General features: G+C 45.5%; 1 protein-coding gene and 1 long non-coding RNA gene across 2 annotated transcripts in view; both read right to left on the reverse strand.

The window, feature by feature from the left end:
- LOC115139226 (ATPase family AAA domain-containing protein 2-like) overlaps window positions 1-15469 on the reverse strand; it is a 138031-nt gene that overhangs the window by 61051 nt on the left and 61511 nt on the right. The gene's annotated exons all lie outside the window — the stretch shown is intronic.
- On the reverse strand, window positions 7715-9297 carry LOC115139228 (uncharacterized). The gene is made up of 2 exons (XR_003865083.2): window positions 8989-9297; window positions 7715-8126 (listed from the first exon to the last, which is right to left on the reverse strand). It is a non-coding gene; the product is annotated as an uncharacterized LOC115139228 (long non-coding RNA).

Genomic DNA, 15469 nt, shown 5'->3' on the forward strand with positions numbered 1-15469 from the left:
ACAGCTGAAAACTGTTGTTCTAATTAAATAAGAAATAAAACTGTCCTTCTTTAGACTAGTTGGCCTACTTCAGCATTTGTGGGTTCGATTACAGGCTCAAAATGGCCAGAAATAAAGTACTTTCTTCTGAAACTCGTCAGTCTATTCTTGTTCTGAGAAATGGAGGCTATTCCATGCGAGAAATTGCCAAGACACTGAAGATTTCGTACAACGCTGTGTACTACTCCCTTCACAGAACAGCGCAAACTGACCCTAACCAGAAAATAAATTAGAGTGGGAAGCCCCGGTGCACAATTGAGCAAGAGGACAAGTACATTTAGTGTGTCTAGTTTGAGAAACAGACTGGCAGATTCATTAAATAGTACCCGCAAAACACCAGTTTCAAAGTTAACAGTGAAAAGACGAATCCGAGATGCTTTCCTTTAGCTTGACTATTTTCTACATTGTAGAATAATAGTGAAGACATCAAAACTATAAAATAAGACGCAGAACATTGTCGTCACCAAAAAAGTGTTAAATAAATCAAAATAAATGTTATACATATCTGGTATTCTTCAAATTAGACACGTTTTTCCTGGATGACAGCTTTGCACACTCTTGGCATTCTCTCAACCAGCTTCATGAGAAATGCTTTTCCAACAGTCCTGAATGAGTTCCCACATATGCTGAGCACTTGTTGACTGCTTTTCCTTCACTCTGCGGTCCAACTCATCCCAAACCATCTCAATTGGGTTGAAGTCGGGTGATTGTGGAGGACAGGTCATCTGATGCAGCACCATCACTCTCCTTCTTGGTTAAATAGCCCTTACTTTTTTTTCATTCAACTTTATTTAACAAGGTAGGCCAGTTGAGAACTAGTTCTCATTTAAAACTTCGATCTGGCAAAGATAAAGCAAAGCAGTGCGACACAAACAACAGACTTACACATTGGATAAAACGTATAGTCAATAACACAATAGAAAAACCTATATACAGTGTGTGCAAATGTAGTAAGATCATAGCCTGGAGGTGTGTTGAGTCATGATCCTGTTCAAAAACAAAGTGATAGTCCCACGAAGCGCAAACCAGATGGGACAGCGTATCGCTGCAGAATGCTGTGGTAGCCATGCTGGTTAAGTGTGCCTTGAATTCTAAATAAATCAGTATCACCAGCAAAGCACCCCCACACTATCACACCTGCTCCTCCATGCTTCGCGGTAGGAACCACATATGCGGAGATCATCCGTTCACCTACACTGTGTATCAAAAATCTCAAATTTGGACTCATCAGACCAAAAAAACAGATCCCCACCGGTCTAAATGTCCATTGCGCGTGTATTTTTTTAGCCCAAGCAAGTCTCTTCTTCTTATTGGTGTCCTTTAGTGGTTTCTTCGCAGCAATTTGACCATGAAGGCCTGATTCACGTAGTCTCTTCTGAACAGATGATGTGTCTTTTTAAGCATTTATTTGGACTGCAATCTGAGGTGCAGCAGAGCAAACTCTGGGTCTTCCTTTCCTGTGGTGGTCCTCATGAGAGCCAGTTTCATCAGAGCGCATGATGGTTTTTGCGACTGTACTTGAAGCTTTCAAAGTTCTAGAAATTTTCCAGATTGACTATGTCTGAAAGTAATGATGGACAGTCATTTCTCTTTGCTTATTTGAGCTGTTCTTTTACCAAATAGGGCAATCTTCTGTATCCCACCCCTACCTTGTCACAACACAACTGATTGGCTGAAACGCATAGAGGAAAGAAATTCCACAAATGTACATTTAACAAGGCACACCAGTTAATTGAAATGCATTCCAGGTGACGACCTCATGAAGCTGGTTGAGAGAATGCCAAGAGTGTGCAAAGCGGTCATCAAGGCAAAATAACCTTTGAAGAACCTCGAATATAACATGTATTTTGATTTGTTGAAAAACGTTGTGGTCACTACATGATTACATGTGTGTTATTTCATAGTTTTGATGTCTCACTATTATTCTACAATGTAGAAAATAGTAAAAAGAAAAACCCTTGAATGAGATGGTGTCCAAACTTTTGACTGGTACTGTATATCTATACACACAAAACTATGTGGACACCCCTTCAAATTATACACACAGCCATGCAATTTCCATAGACAAACATTGGGAGTAGAATGGTCTTACAGAAGAGCTCAGTGATCTGGAGTGATGAATCACGCTTCCCCATCTGGAACTCTGACTGACGAATCTGGGTTTGGGGGATGCCAGGAGAACGCTACCTGCCCCAACGCATAGTGCCAACTGTAAAGTTTGGTGGAGGAGGAACAATGGTCTGGGGCTGTTTTTCATGGTTCGGGCTAGGCCCCTTAGTTCCAGTGAAGGGAAATCTTAATGCTACAACATACAATGATATTCTAGACAATTCAGTGCTTCTAACTTTGTGGCAACAGTTTGGGAAGGCCCTTTCCTGTTTCAGCATGACAATGCTCCTATGCACAAAGCGAGGTCCATACAGAAATTGTTTGTCAAGATTGGTGTGGAAGAACTTGACTGGCCTGCACAGAGCCCGGACTTCAACCCGACTGCAAACCTGGCCTTATCGCCCAACAGTGCCCGACCTCACTAATGCTCGTGGCTGAATGGAAGCAAGTCCCTGCAGCAATGTTTCAACATCTAATGCCTACATACTCAACTGGCGGACAGCAGACCGGATCCCGACCCAGAACAGGGTTTGTTAGTACCTTGATAAATTACATTATCCATCCGGACCATTGCCACCTAGGAAATGTGTGACCTGACTTTCTCAAATAGTACTTGCATACCCCTGATCTAGTGGAAAGCCTTCCCAGAGGAGTGGAGGCTGTTATAGCAGCAAAGAGGGGACCAACTCTATATTAATGCCCATGATTTTGGAATGAGATGTTCAACTAGGTGTCCACATACTTTTGGGCATGTAGTGTACACAGCTCCTTACACCAAAATACTCTTCTCCTTAACATGAGTCCTTGTGATGTGTGTGTGTGTCCCTTGAGAGGCCTGTGGGTCAGCTGGTCTTGTTTAGTATGTAGCAGCAGCTGGGGTACAGCATGCCTGGATGAGCATACAAACTACCTCTGTCAGGATCCACATGTTCACACACACACACACACACACGCACGCGCGCCTCCAACAAGGTGAGGAGGACTACTTCACCGGTCTGCACCACTAGTGCAGGAAAAAGTCCAGGAAAAACACATGTTTTCCATAATCATGTTTTTTGGGAACATATGCATACTGGATACGAGGTCATCCACATTGGATAGGTAAAGCATATGGGTTTCGAGGTGGGAGGGGGGAATAGGAAAATACATCATTTTCTCCCATTTCATGCATACTGAGCACAACTCTGAGCTCCAACTTTGGAGCTCTTTACTTGACCAGAGCAATACTTGTACAGACAGTGACAGTAGCGCTCGAGGACAAATCCTTGGCATTCAACGGAAAGGAAAGGCTGAGAACGTTTTTGTTCCGAGTGTGTATTCTTTCTGAATGTACACATTAGAAATACTGTCTGTATTTACTTCACCTCGACTATATCGTCAAGAAGGAAAGAAAGTGTTTACTTCGGAAATACATTAAATGCTGTCTTTGTTCATCAAGGTCTTCATTTGGATTGGCAGGCAGGGGAGAATACAATAAGGGTAGAGAGAGGAGGAGAGAAAAGGATGGTTGTTTCCACAGAGGTGAGTGGAGACTGAGGCAGAACGGGAAAGAGCGAACAGCCAGGAAGTAACACATTCAGCCTCCAGTGGGCTGTCGCCTTGGGCTCCACATTGACTGACGTGGAGGACACACAAAGCTAACACCTGACTAGTCCTTTTTCTACACTCACAAGCCCTCCCATTGGGCCGCAGTGTTGTTGTTGGTGAATCTGTTGAAATGCTAAATTGTTGTATCAGGAGTTATGTGCATGCTTCCACAAATAAAAATACAGACACTTCTAATCCAGATTGAGAGTGTAAATGGATTTGGTTACTCGTCGTAAGGGAGAATTCAACGCTGAAGGCGGAGGGAAAATGCATTAGCTTGAACTCTATACAGGCCTTATTGCACGCCATTTTACAACCTACAGATTTAAATCAATTGTGAAAAGTGCTATTATTGTAACAGCGTTGTTGAATCATGCCAGAAGAGTGATCTCCTTGAATCATGTTGGAGTTCATAGAATATTGCTCAAAAAAGAAAAAAAAGAAGAGCCAATGGGCTCTCCAATCACGGCTAAAAAAGGGACACCTCACCGCTAGACACTACTTGGGGTGTTTTTCCAGTTTACCTGCATAATTATGAGCGATGAGAGGGTGTTTCAGACATAATTATGCCCTATAGCTAGATTAATTTTTTATTTTCATGACGGGAGAGTTCATCCAATGACGTCACTGGTTGATTGAGCCTGCTTTCTGATCTAAAAATGAATCAAGTCATGTTTTGTAGCAATTATTGTGGCCTTTGTGTTTCGCCAATTGTGTGATCACGCTGGCAGCGAGTAGATATTGTTGTCCTTGTTTAAATAGAGCTATGGACTTTTCTCAACGACATTCCCATTTATCAGGACATTGCAGCACATAAAGGTTGATTCAATTTCCCTGGCTTTGTAAAGACTACTGCCTGCCGGGAGCCACACTTCCTTGATCCCACACTCGAAGGCAGGCTTTATAAACAAGAGTGTTACTAGTTTAGAAGAGCTATGTTACAGTGCACTGAGATTGCTAAATAATTTGGCTGCTTCTGAGAATTCCTCTTTCCAAGAAGAGCTGGCTGACTACATTTTGTTTTACATTCTTTCACATAAGAACATACAGTCCTATTTATTTGAGCCAGAAGACACAAAAAGGAGTTGACAGCTGGGGATAAAAAATAATTGCAAGACTAGCAAGCATTTGCAGCCTAGACAAGCTGGACCAGGACAAGTAGTGCATTTGGAAAGAATTCAGAACCCTTGTCCTTTTCAACATTTTGTTACATTACGGCCTTATTCTAAAATGTATGAAATAGTCCCCCCCCCCATCAATCTACACACAATGCCCCATTATGACAAAGCAAAAACAGGTTTTTAGATATTTTTGCAAATGTATAGAAAAGTACATGTAAAAATATTCATATCACATTTACATAAGTACGCAGACCCTTTACTCAGTTCTTTGTTGACGCACCTTTGGCAGCGATTACAGCCTCGATGTTTCTTGGGTATGACGCTACAAGCTTGGAACACCTGTATTTGGGGAGTTTCTCCCACTCTTCTCTGCAGATCCTCTCAAAGCTCCATTCATCTTTCCCTCAATCCTGACTAGTCTCCAAGTCGCTGACGCTGAAAAACATCCCCACAGCATGATGCTGTCACCACCACGCTTCACAGTATGGATGGTGCAAGGTTCTCTTGACGTGACGCTTGGCAATCATGCCAAAGAGTTCAATCTTGGTTTCATCAGACCAGAGAATCTTGTTTCTAATGATCTTAGAGTCCTTTAGGTGCCTTTTGACAAACTCTAAGTGGGCTGTCATGTGCCTTTTACTGAGGAGTGGCTTTGTCTGGCCACTCTACCATAAAAGCCTGATTGGTGGAGTGCTGCAGAGATGGTTGTCCTTTTGGAAGGTTCTCCGATCGCCACAGAGGAGCTCTGTCAGAGTGACCATTGGGTTCTTGGTCACCTCCCTGTCTAAGACACTTCTCCCCCGATTGCTCAGTTTGGCTGGGCGGCCAGCTTTGGGAAGAGTCTTGGTGGTACCAAACTTCCATTTAAGAATGATGGAGGCCACTGTGTTCTTGGGGACCTTCAATGCTGCAGACATTTTTTGGTACCCTTCCCCAGATATGCCTTGACACAAGCCTGTCTGAGCTCTACGGACAATTCCTTCGACCTTGGTGTGGTTTTTGCTCTGACATGTACTGTCAACTGTGGGACCATATATAGACAGGTGTGTGTGCATTTCCAAATCATGTTCAATCAATTGAATTTACCACAGATGGACTCCCATGAAGTTGTATAAACATCAAGGATGATCAATGTAAACAGGTTGCACCTGTGCAAACATTCTAAAAACCTGTTTTTGCTTCATTTGGGGGTAATGTGTGTAGATTGATGAGGAAATTTGAATTTAATCTGTTTTAGAACAAGGCTGTAATGTAACAAAATGTGGAAAAAGGGGCCTGAATACTTTCCGAATGCACTAAGTTGTTTTGCTGTTGGTAGCTAGCTAGCAATATAAGCTCTCTTTTTACGAGGCAGTGTTGTTTAGTACAGTACAATTGTGATCGATTCTAGCTAGCTGTATTTGCTATACCTAAAGTGTACTGTAGTCTAACGTTATAGCTAGCTAGCAGAGAGTAAAGGAATGACTTTGGCTTGACGAATCAATCTTGGAGTAACTATACCTGTGTGTTGTAGCTAGCTGGCTAACGTATGTCTGTGAGATATGACTCTACACCATGCTGCTACAGTATGAATACAGACGGCACACAACAATTGCCCATAAATGAGTAATAGCGTTCGTCTTTCTCTCACAGACAACACCACTTGGATACAAAGAAGTTGATGACTCAAGAGATGTGAAAGGTCCCATAACAACAAACTCCCTTTGTATCAAATTGTCTCCGAACACCTCACTGCACCACCAAAAACACATCATATGCTAGTGTTCCCTTTGTAGAACTGTTAGGCGTTAGTAGTATATTTTTCTTGTACTGTATATATGTCACACATTACACAGCAGGAACAGTTATGGCAAACTCACCTTGGTATCCAGAGCAAATAAACTTTTTCTTGAATACAAGCAATGTCTACTTTTTTGCTATATTGAGACCAATCTACTGTTTTGTTACATGTTTACTTGCCAACAAATTAAAGTTTAAGTGATAAACTACCTGAATAATAATTTGTTTCGGCAGTAAGACTGAAGCTACTTTATCCTAATATATATAGTGAACAAAAATATGAACCCAACTTCTAAAGTGTTGGTCCCATGTTTCATGAGCTGAAATAAAAAATCCCAGAAATGTTCCATATGCACAAAAATATTATTTCTCTCAAATGTTGTGCACAAATGTGTTTACATCCCTGTCAGTGAGCATTTCTCCTTTGCCAAGATAATCCATCCACCTGACAGGTGTGGCATATCAAGAGGTTGATTAGAGAGCATGATCATTACACAGGTGCACTTTGTGCTGGGGACAATAAAAGGCCACTAAAATGTGCAGTTTTCTCAACACAATGCTGCAGATGTCACAAGTTGAGGGAGCATGCAAATCGGCATGCCGACTGCAGGAATGTCCACCAGAGCTGTTTCCAAATAATTTAATGTTAATCTCTCTACCATAAGCAGCCTCCAACATCGTTTTAGAGAATTTGGCAGTACGTCCAACCGCAGACCACATGCAACCATGCCAGCTCAGGACCTTCACATCTGGCTTCTTTAGCTGCGGGATCGTCTAAGACCACCGACCCAAACAGCTCAATGAGACTGAGGAGTATTTCTGTCTGTAATTAAGCCTTTGTGAGGAAAAACATATTCTGATTGGCTGGGCCTTGCTCCCCAGTGGGTGGGCCTATGCCCTCCCAGGACCACCCATGGCTGCACCCCTTCCCAGTCATGTGAAATCCATCAATTAGGGCCTAATGAATTTATTTCAATTGACTGATTCTTTGAGCTGTAGCTCAGTAAAATCTTTGAAATGGTTGCATTTATATTATTGTTCAGTATACATTTCATAAACATAATGAAGTGATCAAGAAGTTGAAGTCAACAGTTTATTGGTTTCTGATGCTGCTGGAATCACTTAGTCGCTTGTAAAATATATTATACAAAACACTTCTATACAGCTAGCAATATATACACCACAATGCAGTTGTGACCATACTACAACATCAGTCTAACTGAATACGGATGTTGTGTTGATTGAACGTTCCAAGCATGTTCCTGAATGTTTTTCAGCTGGTGAAATTCTTCTTGTGTTGGGTAATGGCAGCTGGTTTAGCAGGCTTTGGCGCTGTGGCGATGTTGAGTTTGGGGGGGCCGCAACTCTGGCTCCTTGTAGAAAACTCTGGTCTTTCCTGCAATCCACAGCCAGGTGAACAAGCCTCATACACTTTCTTTACCACTCACTGCTTCGACCTATTGCAGAAGATTTGTTTGTACTGCAGGTCTCCTGGAAAGACATGGAGGCAGGTCATGAGGATGTGTAACCATAAAATAAACCAGGTTCCTCTGTAAAAAAAAAAAAAAAGGAACAGTAAATGGGGCTTTGCTGGGCTGTTAGCAAAGATGTGAAAAGTTTGAAGGGTGCTTGACTTGTAGACGGTCTAGTTGTCTTATTGTGTATGAGCACCTATAGTTGTGCTGTTGAGGAGAGCACTGCCAACAATAGAGGGAATAGGCTAGAAGAGTATACTAACAGCCCCTCTCCCCCATGTCAAAGACCTGACTGCAATGGTGGGAATAGGCTAGAAGAGTATACTAACAGCCCCTCTCCCCCATGTCAAAGACCTGACTGCAATGGTGGGAATAGGCTAGAAGAGTATACTAACAGCCCCTCTCCCCCATGTCAAAGACCTGACTGCAATGGTGGGAATAGGCTAGAAGAGTATACTAACAGCCCCTCTCCCCCATGTCAAAGACCTGACTGCAATGGTGGGAATAGGCTAGAAGAGTATACTAACAGCCCCTCTCCCCCATGTCAAAGACCTGACTGCAATGGTGGGAATAGTTTGAGGAACACTTGTGTATTGGTGATATTTATCATGTCAACAGGTCATGCATACTAACCTTTACACAATACCCACCCCCCAACAGACAACAGTCAGTCACCCACACCAACCCCTCTTTACTAATACCTCCCTTTCTACAATGTAGACTTCAACCCTTGCATGAACAACCAACCAAGTTGTAGCCTACTTGTAAACACACCAACTATGACAAGATACAGACCATGTTAAAGCCTAGCTCCAGTAGATTTATTTGCTCATCATGGAGTCATGGAAAGGTTTAGTAGATTTTAGAAGGTGACTTACACAAGTTTCTGGTGCTGAGCTTGATGTTGATGCCTCTGCAGATGATGGGATCGGACTCTAAAAAGAACACAGCTAGTCACGTTAGCTAGCTAACTAACTAACTACAGCAGAGGCGAACTGTTAACCAACGTAACCTAACAATGCTTATATTAGCTTGCAAAGTTACAAATCATGTCTCCAGTAGCAGCCAGCTAATTACATTGATATGCTTTGGAATATAGCCAGCATATTATTGAAGCTAGCTAGCTAGATTTTGGTTTTGATTAACAACTGTAGCTCTCTAGCTTTTTAGCTAGGTAACATTAACTATCTTACCATGTGGTCTTGCAGCGCCGATGTTGGCTGATGGGATGCCTTCCTCTTCGAAGTGAGGGGAAAATCGATGGAATAACATTCCCTTTGAAAGTATGATGACATGGCAAACCCATCAACTGGGGTTGATGGGGTTTCCATTTAACATTGAAAGTCAACTTAAAGCTGAATGAAAAGCTAACAACTTGCAAAGCTCTGTAAATATAACCCTAGAGCTAATGCAAGACATTTTACAAGAACACTATATTGGGAGTATAACTGAGCAGCAGACCTACAGCGAATGGTGTTAACATGAGCATGCAGGATTTACAAGGTACATGCATAAATAGTCCCAAGTTTGCCCAAGTCAAAGACAGTCAGTCAACACACATAGTTGCTAGAAACAGGAGGCGTATAAATGGAAACAGATGAGTGAATAATGGATTAGGGGAAGGTACAGTGGGTGAACTCTTCTCCATATTCTCCTGTCAGAGTTCTTAATATGAACACAGCGGGGCCCTAGGCTGCCACAGCCTAACCAGCCAGGTGATGGCTCTCTGGCCAGGAGCTGCCACAGCCTAACCAGCCAGGTGATGGGTCTCTGGCCAGGAGCTGCCACAGCCTAACCAGCCAGGTGATGGCTCTCTGGCCAGGAGCTGCCACAGCCTAACCAGCCAGGTGATGGCTCTCTGGCCAGGAGCTGGGCTGCCACAGCCTAACCAGCCAGGTGATGGCTCTCTGGCCAGGAGCTGGGCTGCCACAGCCTAACCAGCCAGGTGATGGCTCTCTGGCCAGGAGCTGGGCTGCCACAGCCTAACCAGCCAGGTGATGGCTCTCTGGCCAGGAGCTGGGCTGCCACAGCCTAACCAGCCAGGTGATGGCTCTCTGGCCAGGAGCTGGGCTGCCACAGCCTAACCAGCCAGGTGATGGCTCTCTGGCCAGGAGCTGGGCTGCCACAGCCTAACCAGCCAGGTGATGGCTCTCTGGCCAGGAGCTGGGCTGCCACAGCCTAACCAGCCAGGTGATGGCTCTCTGGCCAGGAGCTGGGCTGCCACAGCCTAACCAGCCAGGTGATGGCTCTCTGGCTAGGAGCTGGGCTGCCACAGCCTAACCAGCCAGGTGATGGCTCTCTGGCCAGGAGCTGGGCTGCCACAGCCTAACCAGCCAGGTGATGGCTCTCTGGCCAGGAGCTGGGCTGCCACAGCCTATACAGCCAGGTGATGGCTCTCTGACCAGGAGCTGGGCTGCCACAGCCTATACAGCCAGGTGATGGCTCTCTGGCCAGGAGCTGCCACAACTTAACCAGCCAGGTGATGGTTCTCTGGCCAGGAGCTGCCACAACCTAACCAGCCAGGTGATGGTTCTCTGGCCAGGAGCTGCCACAACCTAACCAGCCAGGTGATGGCTCTCTGGCCAGGAGCTGCCACAGCCTAACCAGCCAGGTGATGGCTCTCTGGCCAGGAGCTGCCACAGCCTAACCAGCCAGGTGATGGCTCTCTGGCCAGGAGCTAGGCTGCCACGGCCTATACAGCCAGGTGATGGCTCTCTGGCCAGGAGCTGGGATGCCACAGCCTATACAGCCAGGTGATGGCTCTCTGGCCAGGAGCTGGGCTGCCACAGCCTAACCAGCCAGGTGATGGCTCTCTGGCCAGGAGCTGCCACAGCCTAACCAGTCAGGTGATGGCTCTCTGGCCAGGAGCTGGGCTGCCACAGCCTAACCAGCCAGGTGATGGCTCTCTGGCCAGGAGCTGGGCTGCCACAGCATAACCAGCCAGGTGATGGCTGTCTGGCCAGGAGCTGGGCTGCCACAGCCTAACCAGCCAGCAGATGGCTCTCTGGCCAGGAGCTGGGCTGCCACAGCCTAACCAGCCAGGTGATGGCTCTCTGGCCAGGAGCTGGGCTGCCACAGCCTAACCAGCCAGGTGATGGCTCTCTGGCCAGGAGCTGGGCTGCCACAGCCTATACAGCCAGGTGATGGCTCTCTGACCAGGAGCTGGGATGCCACAGCCTATACAGCCAGGTGATGGCTCTCTGGCCAGGAGCTGGGCTGCCACAGCCTAACCAGCCAGGTGATGGCTCTCTGGCCAGGAGCTGCCACAGCCTAACCAGTCAGGTGATGGCTCTCTGGCCAGGAGCTGGGCTGCCACAGCCTAACCAGCCAGGTGATGACTCTCTGGCCAGGATCTGGGCTGCCACAGCATAACCAGCCAGGTGATGGCAGTCTGGCCAGGAGCTGGGCTGCCACAGCCTAACCAGCCAGCAGATGGCTCTCTGGCCAGGAGCTGGGCTGCCACAGCCTAACCAGCCAGGTGATGGCTCTCTGGCCAGGAGCTGGGCTGCCACAGCCTATACAGCCAGGTGATGGCTCTCTGGCCAGGACCTGGGCTTCCACAGCCTAACCAGTCAGGTGATGGCTCTCTGGCCAGGAGCTGGGCTGCCACAGCCTAACCAGCCAGGTGATGGCTCTCTGGCCAGGAGCTGGGCTGCCACAGCCTAACCAGCCAGAAGATGGCTCTCTGGCCAGGAGCTGGGCTGCCACAGCCTAACCAGCCAGGTGATGGCTCTCTGGCCAGGAGCTGGGCTGCCACAGCCTAACCAGCCAGCAGATGGCTCTCTGGCCAGGAGCTGCCACAGCCTAAACAGCCAGGTGATAGCTCTCTGGCCAGGAGCTGGGCTGCCACAGCATAACCAGCCAGGTGATGGCTGTCTGGCCAGGAGCTGGGCTGCCACAGCCTAACCAGCCAGCAGATGGATCTCTGGCCAGGAGCTGGGCTGCCACAGCCTAACCAGCCAGCAGATGGCTCTCTGGCCAGGAGCAGTGGCTCCAGTAACTGCCTATTCCCCATATAGCCTAGCACACTACCTGGCCCATCCTAAACAGGTGGCCTAATGGCTCTAATCTGGAGCTCAGTCTCAAACATCTACAACTAGTGCACTACTTCCGACCAAAGTCACATAGTACTCTGAGATGCACCAAGATACTGATCCAAGGGCAGCTTTGTGTTTTCAGTCTAGAAACATGAGGCGTATGAATGGGGACACGGGAGAGTGAATTATGGGTTCGGTAAATACATGTACAGAAACGGTATTTCTATGTGTATTCACAGTGTCTGGCGGTAACTTCAGCAGCAGTCTCTCCGGGTAAGTCCTGGAGGGCATTGGAGTATGCAAGGTTCTGTCATATTTATCTCAACACCTAATTGATTCCCCCCGATCAATTCATTGGACATGTCTCAGAAGTGCTCCAGGTGAGAATTGGTTGCCAATGATTACTTTCTCTCAAATAATGAATTACCAGAGCTAATTAATGAAGTTCTGGAGCGTGGTGATAACCTGAATTCCCCGGAGCGGCAGGATTAGTGACAGACATGTGAAGCACTTTGGCTCCTGATATAAAGAAGGGAAACACTAATGGTGGGAGCCTCCATTTGCCCATTTAAACTTTCTTGATTTGGTCGGACAGGGGAAACAGAAGAGGAACAATCTAGATGACTACTTCTGAATGCAATTCAGAATCACAACCACTTCAAACCCCTCAGGTTATTAATAGCAAATGTAACAATATCAACACTGTTAGAGGATTGACTGAGGTCATATGTGGCTGTAGCTGATTGTGTTGAATACACCCACACAACAACAACAACAAAAAGAGCTTCAAGTGTTTGGATTAAAAAGGAAGAAAAACCATCTCATTGACTACTGCATGCATTTAGTCAATGTCATGAAAGGCCTCAGGTTATTGGAAATAAATGTGATGGCGCAAACAGAGGATTGACAGCAGTGAAAGAAGACTGGTCCATCGTAACCAAACCTGGTTGTGTTTATACCGTGTACTGTGCTTACAGTGTATAAGCAAAGGCCTATAAAATCACACGGTCAGAAAAAAAGAGAAGAAATTTAACACATCAATCCAAATCCACACTGTAAACCCTGGATCGTATTCATGAAAAAGTGCTGTACATTAAATCCATTGTGGCTACTCGCCTCCTACACCCAGATTAGGCGATAGACCAAATTAATTGATGTTTTAGCGCGATATTCCAAATGCCTGTATTGCAAGAATAAAGGTTTATGTTGTTGTTTTTATGCACCTTTAGGTCTTTCTGGTGCTCTGTATGCTTCTTTCCTTTTACACACACCAAGCCCCTCCCCCAAGCCCCTCCCCCTGCCACAACAACAAAGATGAAAGATCACTTCTTCCTCTCTGACAAGCAGTTTCAACTCACTATTTGCATTTGAGATTTGGTCCAACAGAAACGGTCATATGGACACCGAAACACATTCAGACAATATTTTACTGTAATAGAGGATAACGACCTTTCTAACGATACAATTTTTTGTCTCAACTCCTCATTGGCAACACGTTCTCTTTCTGAGAAATAAGGTAGGCCATTTTATTTCAACATCTGAACACAGTGTAAAGGCCAGCCTGCTGTTCAAACAGTTGCAAGACTGACAGAATGGTGTGTTCATAACAATTAATCTGTTCTACCTTGTCATCTAGCAAACAGTTGGCTAAACTTGAAATATAAGATTCGCTGGCTACTCACTAGCACGTGGCCTGTGCTTGAGAGATTGTATTATGAGACATAAGTTAATTCCCTATAATGCCTGCTATAAGAAGTTAGTCATTAGTGAACGTGCATTATGCATGTGTAACGGATGTGAAACATCTAGCTTAGTTAGCGGTGGTGCGCGCTAAATAGCGTTTCAATCGGTGACGTCACTTGCTCTGAGACCTTGAAGTAGTAGTTCCCCTTGCTGGGCAGCGGCTTTTGTGGAGCGATGGGTAACGACGCTTCGTGGGTGACTGTTGTTGATGTGTGCAGAGGGTCCCTGGTTCGCGCCCGGGTATGGGCGAGGGGACGGTCTAAAGTTATACTGTTACACATGGTTCTGGTCATTTCTTTCCCAAAAAGGTAATTTTCATAGACTTGAAAGTCAGATCAGTGATTATTGCAAAAATGCATATTTTAATTAAATAATTAGTGGGTCTTATGGTTGTGGAAGGCTTATATTTAGCCTGGGTATAATTTCACAAGTCCTAAATTCACTTGATTATTGCTGACTGTTTGAAATGCAGTGTATTATACACACACACACACCTTCCTAATATTGAGTTGCACCCCCCTTTTTTAGCCCTTAGAACAGCCTCAATTCGACGGGGCATGGACTCTACAATGAGTTGAAAGCGTTCCACAGGGATGCTGGCCCAAGTTGACAACTGTGGGAAGAATTGGAGTCAAGTTGGCTGGATGTCCTTTGGGTGGTGGACCATTGCTGATACACAGGAAACTGTTGTGTGAAAATCCCAGCAGCATTGCAGTTCTTGACACTACTACCATACCCATTCAACAGCACTTAAATCTTTTGTCTTGCCCATTCACCCTCTGAATGGTACACACAATTACATGCCTCAATCTTCTTTAACCTGTCTCCTCCTCTTAATCTACACTGACTGAAGTGGATTCAACAAGTGACATCAATAAAATATCATAGACTGACCAGGTGAAAGCTATTTCATGGAAAGAGCAGGTGTTCCTAATGTTTTGTGCACTCAGTGTATATCGTGAATCGCACATTTTTTTTATTTCATTAGGCAAGTCAGTTAAGAACAAATTCTTATTTACAATGACGACCAACCCCGGACGATGCTGGGCCAAATGGGACTCCTGATCACAGCCGGTTGTGATACAGAATGGAATCGAACCAGGGTCTGTAGTGACGCATCTAGCACCGAGATGCAGTGCCTTAGACCGCTGTGTCACTTGGGAGCCCAAGTTAGAAAGCAATAGAAATATGGTTTAATAATTGTCCAGCCCTAACCCAGATGAATCATTAACAGTAAGCTAGAAGTTAAAATAGACAGGCACACACACTACTAATGATGGAAAAGAGAATCGCTCATCTCAAAGACTGCTGGTTTACACACCCAGCATGAGGCCTATAACTGGTGTCTCTAGAGAGACTAGCGCCATCCTGTGGCAGAACAGAGTATTGCAGTGAAGCAACATTAGTAAAATATTTTATTTTTTATTTAACATTTATTTAACTAGGCAAATGAGTTAAGAACAAATTCTTATTTTACAATGACGGCCTACCCCGGCCAAACCCTCCCTTAGCCAAGACGACGCTGGGCCAATTGTGCGCTGCCCAATGGGACTCCGGTTGTGATACAACCCAGGATCGA

The sequence above is a fragment of the Oncorhynchus nerka genome, linkage group LG13 (genome assembly GCF_034236695.1).
Source record: "Oncorhynchus nerka isolate Pitt River linkage group LG13, Oner_Uvic_2.0, whole genome shotgun sequence".
Lineage (NCBI taxonomy): Eukaryota > Metazoa > Chordata > Actinopteri > Salmoniformes > Salmonidae > Oncorhynchus > Oncorhynchus nerka.